The sequence below is a fragment of the Adiantum capillus-veneris genome, chromosome 2 (assembly GCF_014529385.1).
Source record: "Adiantum capillus-veneris isolate H3 chromosome 2, ASM1452938v2, whole genome shotgun sequence".
Taxonomy (NCBI): Eukaryota; Viridiplantae; Streptophyta; class Polypodiopsida; order Polypodiales; family Pteridaceae; genus Adiantum; species Adiantum capillus-veneris.
In genome coordinates this window covers 119,314,830-119,331,426 of record NC_140932.1, presented here as the reverse complement: position 1 = coordinate 119,331,426, position 16,597 = coordinate 119,314,830, and positions in this window count along the sequence as shown.

The window sequence follows — 16,597 nt, the reverse complement described above, 5'->3', positions numbered from 1 at the left end:
AACACCCACTTCTTCATACATCTCCCTGGCTTTAGATGAAGCACTACTTGAGGCAATATTTTTAGATGTCAGCACATGAAACTTCCAAATAATCAAATACACCTTAAACTTCCTACATGCAAACACTAGAGTCATCACCCATTGCTCGGCTTTCGTGTATGGCCTTTCTCCTTGACTAATCACCCGACTATCAAAGTAGATAGGCTTGTAGCACCTACCCACTTTTTGCATCAACATAGCACCTATGGCAACAATACCTACCGTCATGGAAACATAGAAGTGCTCTTCATTATTAGGAGGAAAAACCGTTGGTAGGTATTAAAGAATTTCCTTCACCCTATCAAAGGTTACATGTGCATCTTCAGTCCCACTGAAAACCATGAACCTACTTACTCATTTTTTGGAGGGGATATACATACTAGAAAGAATCTGGTAAGATATTTTAACTTGTGCACAAACAAAGCCAAGCCTGCCGCATTGATGGAGGCTCCATCAGCCAAAAGCTTTTAGCTCCTCTTGGGCTCAGCTTGAAGAATCTCGAGAAGCCATCCATAATGGAATACCTCTCATGCCCCTGCAACTTGATTCAAAATTTCATCCTAAAATGGTAAGGGTTAATGTTTTAGTTCCATAGCAGCATTTAAGGGCTTAACACACACTTTCCATTTTCCATTCTCTTTTGGAGTTATGACAACAGGAGAAACCCACTCACACTCTTGCACTCAATAAATAATACCTGCTTTGAGCAACTTGTTGATTTATTGCTTCTAGATGGACTGATTATTACTCAAAGATGATGTTTGTTGTCCTTGAGCATGGTTGGCAATTGTTCTTCATCTATTATTTTTGACAAATCATTTGAAACGTATCCTAACTCCCCTAACACACAATATGTGACTACTAGGCTACCTTAATTGGCTACTTTGTTGATCTCCTAGTTGTTTTTTACTTTTCTTAGTACACTTCTACATTGTGGCAATGATTTGATACGTTTTTTAAATATGATGTTGGGATGGGTTGCTTACTAAGCCTTACAAAGGATTTTTCATAGTCATGGTTATTTACAAGCTTAGAGTAGTATGGGGGTTCCTTGGAAACACCATAATGCCTTGTCCTTTTCAGAAAACATCCCGATGATAGTCAGCTCTTGGATTTAGCATGATCTACTTTCCTTGATATATTTTGTATTGCTCACTTTTTTAACTAGTATGGATACAATTATGATTCTCTAATTGTGGGCCCTCTTGGTGTGCCCCCTTTCTGCCATTTCAATGGCTTGTTTTACTTATCTCTAGTTTTTGAAAAACCTGTTTGTTCTCATCCTCCAAAGTTGCATTTCTTGATAATTAGAAAGTGCTACGTTATAAAGGAACTTGGGGATTTACTTTGCTCCTCACTGACTTGTTTTGATCTACCTTCTTGTAGTTGTGTACCTTCTTGTAATGCTCCTCCAATCGCTCTAATACCACTTGTGATGCAATATGGGAGAGAAAAAATAGATTGATAATATAGAGTACACATAATAGATAGATAAAATATATTGTTCATTAAACACATGAATGTCGTAGGTTCATTTGTCAAGCCAAAAGCCAAAACTTTAAATTCAAAGTGCCCATATCGTGTACAAAAAGTAGTCTTGAAAATATCTCCTTCCTTAATTCTGATGTAGTGGTATCCAGATCATAGATCAAGCTTTGAAAACACTTGTGCACTGCTAAGTTGACTTAACAGCTTGTTGATGTGTGGAAGGGGATATTTATTTTTAATGGTTTGTTAATTTAGACCCCCTATAATTGATACACAACCTATATGTCCCATCCTTCTTCCTTTGAAAAAGAGAAGGACTACCCTAAGGAGATAAACTAGGTTTGATTAACCCTTTCTTTAGCAAGTCATCGAGCTAGAGTCTTGAGCTAGAGTCTTAATTCCTTAAGTTCATCTATGTTAAATTTGTATGGAGCTCTTGATTAGGGTTTGGTTCCTGGATATAGGTCTACCCCACGTCCTAGTGATCTAGGAGGAGGCATACATAGCAGGTCATTTTAGGAAAAACATCCTTGAACTCATCCATAAGCTTTTCTTCATACAAGGTATTTTCCCTCTTTTCTTTTTCAGTTTCATCAAGTTTTAGTTAATTTGCAAAAAATATTAAAGTATCACCCTTGTCTAAGGCCCCGTATCAATTTCATGGCCAAAATCAGAATAGACTTGAAATCTCTTTCCTCCCCATGATAGTGTAACTACCATCAAAAGATTAAAAAGAGATTTTCCTTTCACAATCAATCAAAATGTGATTTTTAGTCATCCAATCCATGCCAATAATCACATCATGCACACCCATGTCTATGACATAAACATCGCTTTTATGATTATGAACATTCAAAGAAAAAGACATATTTTCAATTAGCCCTCTTGTGAAACTTTTATTGCTGCTGGCTAATTCCACATGTCTTTTGATTTCTCGAGTTAGTTTTAGGTTTACTTTCTCTACCTATTTAGAGGTTAAGAAGCAATGTGTACTACCCAAATAGATTAAGAAATTCAATTTTAGATTTTTGATTTTACCTTCAAATTTGATCACAAAAGCTTTTAAATGACACATTGAAGACATACAACGCACAAAGGAGGGTCAAATCACTTATATGCATCACCGATACTCTCCACTTTAGACATCTTGCATGTACTACCTTATCGATCACTTTGTTCGGATATTCGAATGTCCGGTGTCCTTACTCTCCACATCGAAAACATAATCCAAGACTTTGAGCTCTTCAATCCACGCTTCCATATCTTTCTTATTTCATTAAATTCATTGAGTTACTACTACTTACTGGTTATTGCTGGTTTCAACAAGGTTTCCACTATTAGTTAGTTTTGTTGCTTGGACTAGGCTTTGAAATGATCTGATCATTGGTTTTGACTAATGGTGTGCTTTACTTGTTGTGGGGATTTACTCATGACCTAGAACACTATAATTATATCGATTTTCTTGGGTTTTCTTACTGACTGACTGTGGACGAACCTGACTGGCTAGGTAATTTTGCCATTTTAGTCTAATTGTGTTGATCTCTAACCACAATTGGCTAGGTGAGAAAATACTACCTGTCTAAGTTGGTTTACTCTAAAAATGATGGGTTGTTTCACATTAACTTCACTCACTGGTTCTGATCACTTTCTTAATAGAAAATTTTTGCATTGTTATCTTCTCCCTAATGAATAAATTTTGAGGGACCATTATGGTTCTAATGATTGGCTCATATATCTCTTACTAAGTTAAAAGGCTAGTATGATACTGGAATTTGATTCTTTCTTGAAAATTTGAAATTGCTTAGCTTGTCCATAATCACTTCTGACCACCATTGCTAGCTTGACTTACTTATGGCTAAGCTCCTATCTCTAGAAATTAGTATGCTTGTAGGTCTGCCTTAGAAATTGTTTTTGGAATTGGTTGCTGGCTCACTAATCACATAGTGACTCGTGTTATGATGTCATGTGATCACTTGATTTATGAATGAGCAAAAGACACATACCTTGAGTAGATTGTCTTCTTAAAGATGACTCACTCTCACTTTTTCCTTGCCTCAAAGCTAGGAAGGTTATAATACAAGCATCCCCTTAGGGGTTTTATAGGGTTGGTTTATTCTTAACTAGCTTGATGGGTTATGTTACTTGGTAGGCACTCCTCATTCAATATGGATTTCATCTCATCACTGAAATGGAAAAAAAGTCAAAAAAATGTTAATTACCATTAGAATTTGAAGCTTTTGACACCGCCAATGTGCACAAAATGCCCAAAAACCTAAAAAGTGAATGTCTACTTGCCCTATTCTGACACTCAAAGAGGGAGAAAATGCCAAAAAACCTTGCTGAACTCTGTGGGAAGCATTCCAATTTTTTTTGGAATGGCCTCTATACGCTGTTCGGCAATTTTTGCCTGACAGCATGCAAATGCCACCAAATTTTTTTTGAATGGCCTCCACGCACCATATAAAAACCCCTTTTGGATGTTTTTTTGGCCTTTTCTCCCTCTTTGAGTGTCAGAACAGGGCAAGCAGATATTCATTTTTTTGGTTTTTGGAAGTTTCAGATGCATTGGTGGTGTCAAAATCTTCAAATTCTAAGATAAGTTAGCAATTTTTGACTTTTTTTCATTTCATTGATGGCGAAAGCCATATTGAATGAGCGGCGCCTACCTCATGAAAAAGACACTCGCATTTAATGAAATTGGTCATTTTCAAGGATCATTAGATCATTGATGAGTAGGTGATACCTTTTTCATGTTTTTGTTGATATCATCATATTTTTCTATGTAACATTGGCTCTTCTCTCATTAGAGGATCTATTTTTTCTCTCTTTACAAGGCCCTCCAAAAGACCTCCAAAATTTTCTAATGACATCATTGACTGGTACATGAAGGACAATAATGTGATGAATAAAGTTTCCACTATTGGACTTTTTGGTGATGCATAGTGTTTTATAGTTCATTAAATTCAAAGTTGAGATGTACACATTTTATTATTAGAGAGATAGCTCTTTATGAACAATATTTAACTTTTATGCCCAAGTGTGCACTGATGTAGCATTGCCTCTACCTAAAAATAAATACATGAAAGGGGAAAATGCTTACTCTTGCACAGGGGAATATTACACCCAATGCTTGTGTCTTCACTTCTCTCTCTCTCTCTCTCTCTCTCTCTCTCTCTCTCTCTCTCTCTCTCTCTCTCTCTCTCTCTCATGGCATGCGTAGCACTCGCCTCTAAGAGGTGCACAAGCATGCATTCTTGTGTGCTCTCTCTCTCTCTCTCTATCTATCTCTCTCTCTCTCTCTCTCTCTCTCTCTATATATATATATATATATATATATATATATATATATACATATTTATATATATTATGTGTGTGTGTGTTTGGTTGTGTATAGCTTTGAGTATGCGACCTTTAATTCATCAAGTATGAAGATTCAATGGGTTTATCACTCGTGGCATATTATTTTTTGTATTTTGTAGGCAATCCATGCATCCGTCTGTAGCAGCTTGCTTGTAAAAACTTGTAGGAAATCTTGGTTGTAATATAAGGAATTTTTCTTTTATAGAAAGAAGAATCTGGAGGCTATTTATTTATGTAGTTAAATTTAATAATGATGAGATTTAGTAGTTTTGCAAAGTTGAAGTTAATTAATCCCAACATGTAATTGCAAAAGCTTCCTCAGAGAGAGAGAGAGAGAGAGAGAGAGAGAGAGAGAGAGAGAGAGAGAGAGAGAGAGGAGTGAGTGAAACTTGAGAGTAGCAAGATGATTGTGAACCTAAAAATACACAGAGTGAGCAGTATGAGAGCACACACACACACACACAGACAAAGAGAGAGATTGCTGAATCCTTTTCAACCAGCCTCTCTACAATGAAAATCCAATGGGCTCCATGTCCAATCTATTCCAAAACTACTTTAGCCAAGAACAACTAGGAAGTGGCCGTCCTAAGAATATTGCACTTCATCATATTGTCCAAGCATTTTACATCCAAATTACATCTATACCTAGTGTTTTAAAACCAAATCACAACCAACTGGTCCCATCATGTAAAGCCTTAGCAGTTCAAATGGTATCCAAGATTCCCCATTAGTGATGCTTTGAGTCTTCACAAGTCACAATCAAGTTAAAAGAGTCCAAATTAGTATTGATAAGAGGGCTTCTCTTATGCCATCAAAAATCCAAGACTAGTTGCAATTAATGAAAAGATGATCGTTTTCAAGGATTGTTGAGAACTTAAGTTCACTTTTTAGAGTGTCTAGTCGTCCTTTTGCACGCAATAAGTGCAAGTGCATTTTACAAAAAATTTCTAGAGTGAGAAATAGAATCTCTTAAAAAGCCTTTCAAATTATGACCTCCAAAATCTCCTAATGGCTAATACAATACCTGACAAGTGATCATATTTCCAAAATTTAATTTAACATAGCAATAGTCACAATATATACAAAATAACCCATGAACAATTTATGAGAATGCTAATTTCAATTACATATCCTTGGGTTGAAAGACAATTGTCCTCAAATGTTGCCAAAACCAACTTAACGGTGGTGGTGGCCAGCCACTCATAGCATTGGTTTGGTAACTGGTGTTGCCTAAACTAGTGGATCTACACTTGTAGAATTAGTCTAGTAATTGGTATTGCCTAAACTTACACATTTGCACTCGTAGAATTGGTCTAGTAATTGGTGCTGCCTAAAATAACGGATCTAGACTAATGGAAATGCTACTTAAATTGGAAAATTTGTACTAATACTACCTAAATTGGCAAATTTTTATTTAGATTTTTGCTACCTAAACTGGAAAATCTATACTAATGTTGCCTAAATTGGAAAACCTACATCTAGGTTTGTCTTGTTGAAATTTGCAAAACTACAATGGTGCTATCTAAATCGGAAAATTTGTATTTAAAAGAGAAGCACTACCTAAATTGGCAAATGTGTGTCTCTAGGTGTGTGGTATGCAAGTATCAAGTAATGGTGTGCAAATGTAGTAATGCTTTAGATATCCATTGACACTCTTCCATGGAGTGGTTCTATATTTTACCAAATATCTGTTGTACCAATTTCCCATTCTGGTAGTGATGAGGTCGTGGTCAACAATGATTGTTTCAAGATCATAATTTCATCATCATCCTTGATCAAGGGAGGGTGAGCTATGGAAGGGGCATAGAGAATAGGTCCCCTGTGTGGTCTCAATAAACTGACGTGAAAGGACGTGTATTTTTCATTGTGAAAGAATGCCCAAAAGGAACGCTTTGTCATTGATCTTTTCAAGGATTTTAAATGGGACATAGAATCTAGGGACTAATTTTTATTTAGGATGTTTTTGAGACTTTTGAATATTTTTTTCTATTCTAAGCCAGATGAGGTCATTTTCTTTAAAAGTGCAGGTCTTCTTTTTTGGTTAGCTTATGCTATGTATCTTTGTTGTGCTCTTTTAATACAGTCTATGGCTTCTTGTAAAATGTTTGTGTGGTTTCTTGCTAAAGTTTCAACTACTGAGATATCAATGCTAATAGTAGAGATAATAATATGGAGTTTCTTTCCATAAAAAATCTCCAAAGGTGCTTGATTTGTGGCTGAGTGAGGTGTGTTATTGTAGGAAAATTGAAGGACAAGGAGACATTGGTCCCAATTTGAAGTGTTATAGTCATGTATGATCTATAGGAGGTCTATGAAAGTGTTTTTTGTTGCTTCTATTACTTTTAGTGTGAAAGGAAAACCTGAAGTCCATTGTAGATCCTAAATTTTTGGCTAATGCAACCCAAAAGTGATTGCAAAAGCTTCCCATCTTGGTTAGAGAGAATGATTTTGGGGAAGCCATGATAGGGAAAAATGAGTTTGAGAAAATTTTGTAGCATGTGGTGTGGATAGGGTCTTTTGTAATGTACAAAATACACTTGCCTGCTAAAATGGTCAACTATGGTCCATATCATATCATTTCTAGAGGAAGTAGTGGGCGGCGGTCCTGTGAAGAAGTCCATTGAGATATGCTCCCAATGATCAGTAGGAATAGGAAGAGGCATTAAAAGACCATTAGCGAGACTTACCATGCTGATGCTTGACTCTTTGAAATATCAAGCATTTATAAACAAATTTAGCTACATCGTGCTTCATATCACGCCGAAAGAAGCGACTTTTACATGTAATAAGTGTAGATTGTATTCCCTAGTGATCCATATGTGGTGATACATGCATTTCATTCATTGTTGCTAATTCCCTAAATGGTGCTGTGATTCATAGATTTTTTTCAAGGTAAAGAAATTCATTTGCCAAAGTATAATGCTCAAAAGGAAGACAATTATTATGATGTATTTCAAACCATGCACATGAAAAATGGGAATCCACAGCATACGTATCACCTCCGTATCACGCATAGAATCGAATGATTTTACTTCACTTATTGACATATGATTCAAATAAATATGCTTGATCTTATAAAAAACACAAGAATGAGTAACAAAAAGTGCATTCACATTAAGTTTCCTATTTAACGCATCTGCTACTACATTCGCTTTTCTCAATTGGTATTGAATCATTGGATGGAAGTTTTGAATAAAGCTATTTGATGGTCTGAAATGGTAGATTATGAAAATTATTGCTTACGCATTGGTCTTAATTAGGACTTTAGATCTCATAATTGTTTTTTTCCAAATATCTGCAAGGGCATGGATTACTGCGAGTAGTTCTTTGTTATATGTGTTATATTTGGTTTCAGATGGCTTTAAGTTTCTACTTTCAAAAGTAAGTGGATGGTCATTTTGCATGAAAACGGCCCTATATGTGAGCCATTTGTGGCAGTTGTGACAACTACAAAAAACGGATGTGAGAAGTTAGTTAATTGAAGGACATGAGCATGGGTCAAAACTTCTGTCAGGGTGTCAAGCGAGTTTTGTTGTTTGATTCCCAAACTTGCGGTAGAAGCCTACTAATCCAAGAAATGACTTGATATCATGCACAAACTTAGGGTTAGGCCATATTTGAATGGTTTTTTGGGTCCAAGGCTATGCCAATTTTAGAAATGATATGGCCTAATAATGAATTACTATTTGAAAGGAATTGCTTTACTCAAGGTTTACAAACAATTGGTTTTGACAATGCATCTCAAAAACAAAATCTTTATATTATTGTTCATTGTGACTAAATACTAAAATATTGTCAAAGAAAACAATTACCAAATCTTGATAATCTAGGAATATTTTATTCACTATCTTGGCAAATGTGGCGGGTGCATTGGTAAGGACAAAAGGTAACACAAAAAAAGTCATAGTGACCAAACTGTGTACAAAAAGCAATTTCAAAGATGTCATCAGGATGCATGTGTATTTGAAGATTTTAGCGTCTCGTAGTTGATCCAGAAGTTCATCTACATGAGGAATGGGATATTGATTTTTGACAATGACCTTGTTTAATGCTCTATAATTTATGCACATGCAAAATGTTTTGTTTTGCTTTTGGTGGAAAAGAAGTATCGGGGCACCAAAGGGGGATGAACAAGGGAAAATAAGGCCTTTTTCTAAAAGTTCAGTTATTTGTTTTTTGGATTTCATGTTGGTTTAAAGAACTATGTCTATACGGTGCTCTGTGTGGGGGTTGTGATCTTTGGAAATATCTCAATTTTACGGTCTAATCCTTTTGGTGATGGGAAAAAGGTAAGGGGGATAATCATCAACAAAGAAATCAACATACCGTAAAATGAAATCTTTGTGTGTATGTGAGAAAGATAGTTGATTGTGCTCAACTTCAATAATAGATACCATATATACTTTGTCATCTTTTCAAAGTTCACATTTAGAATGTATGTGTGATATGAGAGGGAACATTTCATGAGATATATGAGCAACCAAAAAAAGAAATAGGTTGGCTTTTGGAAGCAAAGTCCATTGTGTGCGCGTGGTATTCGATTTGGGAATTATGTTGGTGTCAAAAAAGCATGCCCAAAATAATATCGGTGGACTAAAAAGGTGAAATTATACAATCATGTTTTTTAATGTAATTACCAATAGTAATTTTAAGAAATTTTATTTCATGAGTACCATTGTATCTTGTTCTTTGGAAAACATAGTTTACTTCATAGGTAGATGGTGTGGTTGTTAAATTTAACTTTCTAACCAAATCTTCAGAAATAAAATCATGTGAACTACCATCATCATGCAAAATAGACACCCTAGAATTTTGAATTATGCCTTTATAACGAAGCAAAGCATGAATCGAAATTTTCCTACCTGGTACTTGGTTTGGTTGTGCACTTGTCCAATCGTCTATGTAGTCATCCATATGTTTTGATTCTTCTTTGAGGTTGTGTACCCAACCTGTGTGTTGTTTGGGCCCATATTGACATTGATTTGTGCAATTTGCTTCAACATGGCTATATTTGCGGCACTTGAAGTACCAGACACCATTTCAATTGGTAGGGGGATTGTGGTTATCATGTGGATTTGAATCATGAGGTGTGGTGTGGGTGGGTGTTATTGTGGAGTTGTGTTGTGGGTGATGACTATTTTGATGCTTTGCGGGGAGAAGGTGGTGGACAGTTCTGGGTGTAGCTATTTGTGCAAGGAGTTGGAGTATACTTGTTGGAATTATTACCATTGCAGTTGCGATTGTCCCATCGAGTGTGTTTCTGAAAATTGAAGGGAATATTTTGATGTGGCTGCATGTTGTGTACCTCTTGCACGATGGAATTTATCTCCTTTTTAGTATCATGAGCAAAGGATATAGCTTCATAAAGTGTATTTGGTTTAAGGGGATTGCGCTTGGAATGGATACCATTGGGTAGGCCATCTTCATACTTACATTGGAGGGAGTCAGATGGCACCTCCTCTACCATGCAGAGGATTAGAAGATGTTTCCAAAAACAATCGGTGTAGCGAGAAATATTATCTTCTTGCATCCAAGGAAATCTGGCCCAAGCATGGCGAGCATCAAGACTATATCAAGGGGGCAAAAATGGATCTTTCATCCGTTGTTGAAATCTTTTCAAGTTGACAATTATTCCACTGTTTTATGAAGTAAGCTCCACCAGAGCAAAGCTTGCCTATATAGATGATGAGTTGCACATTTAATTTAGTCCGTTTTAGTGAATTTTTTTTCAACAAAATAGTCATCAAATTTAGCCAATAACGTATAATTTTACCAATTTTTGGACCATCAAACTTTAAAAAGGTAAAGGATTCTTTATTTATCTTCCTATCTTTATGGGATCGATGGGCATCAAATGCAGCCTTCATAATTTTAATCATTCATTCATCTTTGAGATCGTTATCATGAGCTCTTTTATGATCACTTTTTATAGGCGCTGATTTGCTTTGTTTAAGTCCTACTGTAACAAGTACACTTGTTTCTCGAGAGTCAATGCTGGGAGGGGTGCATCAACAACCCATTCAAAAGAGTTATTGAGATTGATCTCCATGGTAAAGGGGGATAATGATAACTAGATTGATTTTCTACAAATTGTAGTTTAGCAGAGAGCGATTTCAGTGAACAAATTCGACCATTCTGCAACCGTGCTTCTAATGGAATAAAAAAGTTCGTAAGCCCACAAGCACGTGCTGTGGATCTCCCTTTGTTGGAGGGTAGGTACAATGTTTTTGATATAAAAATGGGGTAATAGAGTTGGGCATTGATTATGTAGAGGTTTGTAGCTGGTGGCATGTTGATTATAAATTGGGCTTATTGAAGAGCTCATGCAATGGGAAAAAAATGACTTTTGGCGAGAGAAGGTGTGAGGGATTGTTGCTTGGCTTGATTGCAAAGGAAGGTTCCCCTAAAAAACTCGCTCCACAACGTCATGTACATCCATAATGAGAAGTTGTGTGCGGTCTCTCTGACACCAATGGACAAAAATGAGTGAAAAGAGGTATCTTTAAAAAATAAAATAAAATGATATGGCACCCATTTGTGTAGTGGGGTTATGGAGAGAAGAGATTGTGAGGGCAGGAGAGTTTGTATGGTAATACCATTGATGCTATTGGATGCAGAGGTGCCAACATGTTTGGTGCAGCCATGCTTTACCGAAAAATGGTGGGCACCCTCTATTTTTTTTTTATAATGCATGAGGTTGCATGGAAAAGAGTGGGATGATGTGTGCACGTTAGGTGCCTCAGATCTTGAGGGTGGATGGATGCATAGACCACAACCCAACTATCTCTTGTTGGCACCATTTTTACTCCACTTCCTGAAAAACCAGTGCCTTTTGGAGGCGACTATTGCACAACACCACAGGGTGCAGGTGCTGTATGAGTGTTGCACTGTTATGTTGCGTGAGTGCTCCAACATCGACAACTACCCTCATCCTCATGTTGCTACTGCCAACGACACTGCATCCCTCTGCCCCTACCACTACCAACGAGAGTGCTCTTATGGTGGGCCCATCGTTTCAACTACAATCTTGCCAAAAGTACCACGTGTTTCCCACAACAACATACTCGATGTTGTCAGACATTATTTAATGGTATTTTTCTTATGATGCATATGGTGGAAGAAAAACTTTTCTGATTATTTCTCGTTCCTCTATCTCTAGTGATATAATTTGCCAATTATTTTCTCACCCAAAACCTCTTTTTTTAGTATATATATACTATAAGTATCTCTCTTTCCCAATATACAAGACACATCTACCATTACTCATGCATATACCATTAATTGATACATGGTAAAATTCACTACGGGGACTTGATAATGGCTATAAAAAGAAAAATAAAATTTCATAACAAATATAGCTCAGTTCTTTCTTGCTATGCATGAACTTTAATTGATTTTTTCACTCAAATTTACCACAATTAGACTCCTAATTATACTCACTAAGTAGATCTTTACTTCACTATAAGAATCCAAAATTCTTAAACAATCTACATGCACTTGCAATTCTAGTATATTAATAATAATCACCTACATGCAAATTTTAAACAACTTGATAAATTAAGTTTAGGTAAGTATAAATTATTTGATCCTAATAATTTCATAGCGATGATTCTTGTAAAATCAAAGAGCATAGCCCAAGCTCTTGATACCATTGGTACATAAGGTATGCATCACCACAAAGTCCAATAGTGGCAGCTTTATTCCATCAATACATTATTGTACTATGCGTACAAATCATTGATATACTCACACAACACCCAACAAGTGATCATATTTCCACAATTCAATTTAACATTGTAATAATCCATGAACAATTTATCAAAATACTAATTCCATTACACAAGTATCCAATCATAGATCAATGTACAAATTAACTTCTGTTGAGACTCAATTTTCCTAACACAAGTGTGAGAATTGTCCAGAGAGAGAGAGAGAGAGAGAGAGAGAGAGAGAGAGAGAGAGAGAGAGAGGGATTAAAAAGTAGAAGCTCTTTTTTCTTGGGCTGCTGCATGGTAAACACATAAGATCCATTATTTTTAGGACGTTCATTGTCCTTTAATATAGAGTAAGATTCACAATTTTTAAATTTTAGGACGTTCACTACCCTTTAGTATAGAGTTAGATTCACATTTTTTGATTGTTACATCAAGTGGGTCGAAGATATAGCGGTGATCATTTCAGAAAAGCTCAAAATGGTGAGGTAAGTGGTTAAGGAAATCGGTTAAGTCTCCACTCTCTTCAATGTATACATGGATGACTTGGCAATCAAAACTCTCTCTCTCTCTCTCTCTCTCTCTCCAAATTTCTTTTGTCAGAGCAAGCTTTTGCAATTGCCTATTGGGGGTTTATTAAATTTAACTTTTCCAAACCTACCAAAACTTATCGTTATTACATTTAATTACACAAGGAATTACCCTCCAATTTCTTCTATTTGAAAATAAAAATAACCCTTATATTACATCCAAATTTTTTTGCAAGTTTTTACAGCAAGCACCCAATGACAAAACAATGTACACGCTTCAATTGAGACCCAATATTCTGGACATTCAAAATTTTTCTTTAGGAAACACTCTCAAAAGGATGTATATTAGAGATGGTTTACACATCAATTTAAAAATTATGGTTATGATGTTAAGTTGTTCTTCTTTTTTGCATCCGTGGCTCTTTTAGAGCATGGAGATGTTGTATTTTTTATGTTTCTAATTCATTACAACTCACTCTTCACTCTGATGAGTGAGTGCTAGTAAAAACAAGATTTTAAAAAGTTAGAGGTAAATCTCAAAATTTGTAGGTGGGATTCTACTAAAACAAGGTTTTTCCCTCCAACTGTTGTGGGTGTCCTAACCTTCAAATTAAGTCTTACGAGTGTGTGGCTCATCCTAGAGAGAGAGAGAGAGAGAGAGAGAGAGAGAGAGAGAGAGAGAGAGAGAGAGAGAGAGAGAGACCCTTTTCTTGGCACCCAATTGACTCTCTTTCCTTCTTTGCCTTGGTCTCCAATCCCCCAATTAGATATAGTTGAGAAAATTTGTAGGTGGGATTACACTAAACCTACGCTTTTCTTGACCACTCGGATACACAATAGTTTTTTTCTATTATTCAATATTCTATTATCTATACTCTTTATAATGGATCTTGAAAAATTAGAGGAAGGAGAGGGACTCTATGTGTCGCCTTCTGGTTGATTTGTGTAGCCTATTGGATCAACACTAAAATTGAGTGGTTGAGTCCCTTCCAAGTTCATCCTCCTTATTGTAGATACATTAAAGAGCCTTTAAAAATTTCATTAAATAGTCCGGATTCTATGCAAATCTATTCCTTTTCAATGACCTGCAATAGTCAAAATCGTACGCCTGGCAACTTGTGTGTGTATTTGTGTATGTGCATGTGTGTGTGTGTGTGTGTGTGAGAGAGAGAGAGAGAGAGAGAGAGAGAGAGAGAGAGAGAGAGAGAGAGAGAGAGAGAGAGAGAGAGAGAGAGAGAGAGAGAGAGAGACAGGGAGGGAGGGAGAGAGAGAGAGAGAGAGGCAATTCCAAAAAGCGAGCGAGATTTTTTGAGCAAATAAAAAATTGAGCAAACTAATCCAATAAATTTCAAGGAGCCTATGTAGACTTGCCACCTCTAATAGAATTTTGAACTTTATTAAACATAGAGTCTAATAGAATTTTGAACTTCATTAAACATAGAGTCTCTTAGAGAACTCATCCTAAGCACACCCATATAGAAGCCATCTAAAATGAAATTTGAGTTAGAAGGAATGCACACATCAACATGTTAGCACAACATTGTAGCAATCTCACTCAATTCTACAAACATGGTCCACACTATATAGACAATAGTATTTTGTTGCTCAAATCTCCATATTCTAAATGATGCCTCTATTGAGTCTAAGTGCTAATGCATTATGGTTAGGAATGCAAGAACCGCTAGAAGACACATCAAAGTTACCAGCAAAGAGAGGCAAAAGAAGGCTGTCTTGGCAGACCTTTGTTGGGAAGACACCTTCATTGTCCCTCAAAAGAAGATCCATTTCTTTTATTACCTTGAACGAGGAAAATCTTGAGAGCACATCCATGATTACACTTACATTAATCGCCTTGTTAGGTTTGTGTCACTCAAGCACCCACCCAAGTATTGCTCTGTTTGGGGCCAAACAATTTGTTGTCATATCAAGCCTTCAAAGACAAGTTGCTCACTTTAGCAACGAAGCGTGGTTACACATGTGGTAGAGACTCTATTTTCTATGATAATTGTCAAATATCAGTTTCCATCATGTCGTCCTATGATGCCTTTTATGGCTTGTCACTAGCCTTGAGAAGTTAGTTGAGAGATTAAGGCTGCCCCTCTAACACATGTTTTCCCAAGGAGTTTACATTGCCTCTCTAATATGTGTTGGGGACCCAAATTTTACTTTTTGTTCTTGTCCCCCACCTTGACATGGTTGGCCCACCATCCTTGCCAAGTGTGACACCCACCTTAATTGATGGCCAATACGCATACATAGCAACTCCAACATAATTTCCTTTGAAGATTCTCCATTGCATGTTACTCTAACATCCCACGTTCATAGGATGTTTGCATGGATGGAATTCTTCATAAGCCCTAACTCTGCATGTGGTGGTGGCAGACCTTGTGAGCAGTAGCACAAGTAGACATGTTGATAGCCCGTTGATAGCTACCACCCAAAGGGCTGCTGATGCAAAGACTATTGTTGAGCAGTGAGAGGTTGTTGGCGGTAGTGGCATTGTAACGCACTTGATTGCACACAAAGCCACCTAGTGAATGACTTGGATAAATGTCGATAGACAAGGGTGAACAAGTTTAAAAAGATTTGGAGAAGAACTTGGGGCAGAGAGAGAGAGAGAGAGAGAGAGAGAGAGAGAGAGAGAGAGAGAGAGAGAGAGAGAGAGAGAGAGAGAGAGAGAGAGAGAGAGAGAGAGAGAGAGAGAGAGAGAGAGAGAGAGAGAGAGAGAGAGAGAGAGAGAGAGAGAGAGAGAGAGAGAGAGAGGAAGTAGGGCTTGCTCTGTGCCTACCTCCCTAGAGAGATTTCGGCCTCCACCCTTTGCCCACACCACCTTGAGACATTGACTTAATCTCTAGATTTCATGCTTTGTCTTCCTTCCCTGGCTTGCGAGAGATATACAGAGAAGCTCCCACATTGCCTCTCACAGAGAGAGAGAGAGAGAGAGAGAGAGAGAGAGAGAGAGAGAGAGAGAGAGAGAGAGAGAGAGAGGTGGAAGAGGAAAGGAAAAGAACCACTAGTTGCATTTTGAGGGAAATATTGCAAAAGTAATCAAAATTTTCTCAAGTTTCAATATTTCTTCTTGAGTAATACATAAAATGATTGTATTGAGAACACAAGCAAAAGCAAGCTGATGATGCCTAGCACCCATGGATGATCTTGACATGTGTCCAAGCAAAATTTTGTAGACTTGTTGGAAGAGTAGGTTGTTGGATTACAAAAAGTTATGGACAGATTTACAGATGTTATGGAAGCGAACTGCAATTGAGCGTCCAAGGTACCTCAAGATACATCCTAGAGGTGGGTGTATCAACACCGACACTATGTTTTAGAAGATGTTGTGCTTAAAACTTTGATCATATCCCCTCAAGGAGATGGCCATTGTCAAATGAAAGTGGGTACAAGTGATTCCTCAAGGAGATGGCCATTGTCAAATGAAAGTGGGTACAAGTGATTCCTCTGTTAAAAAGT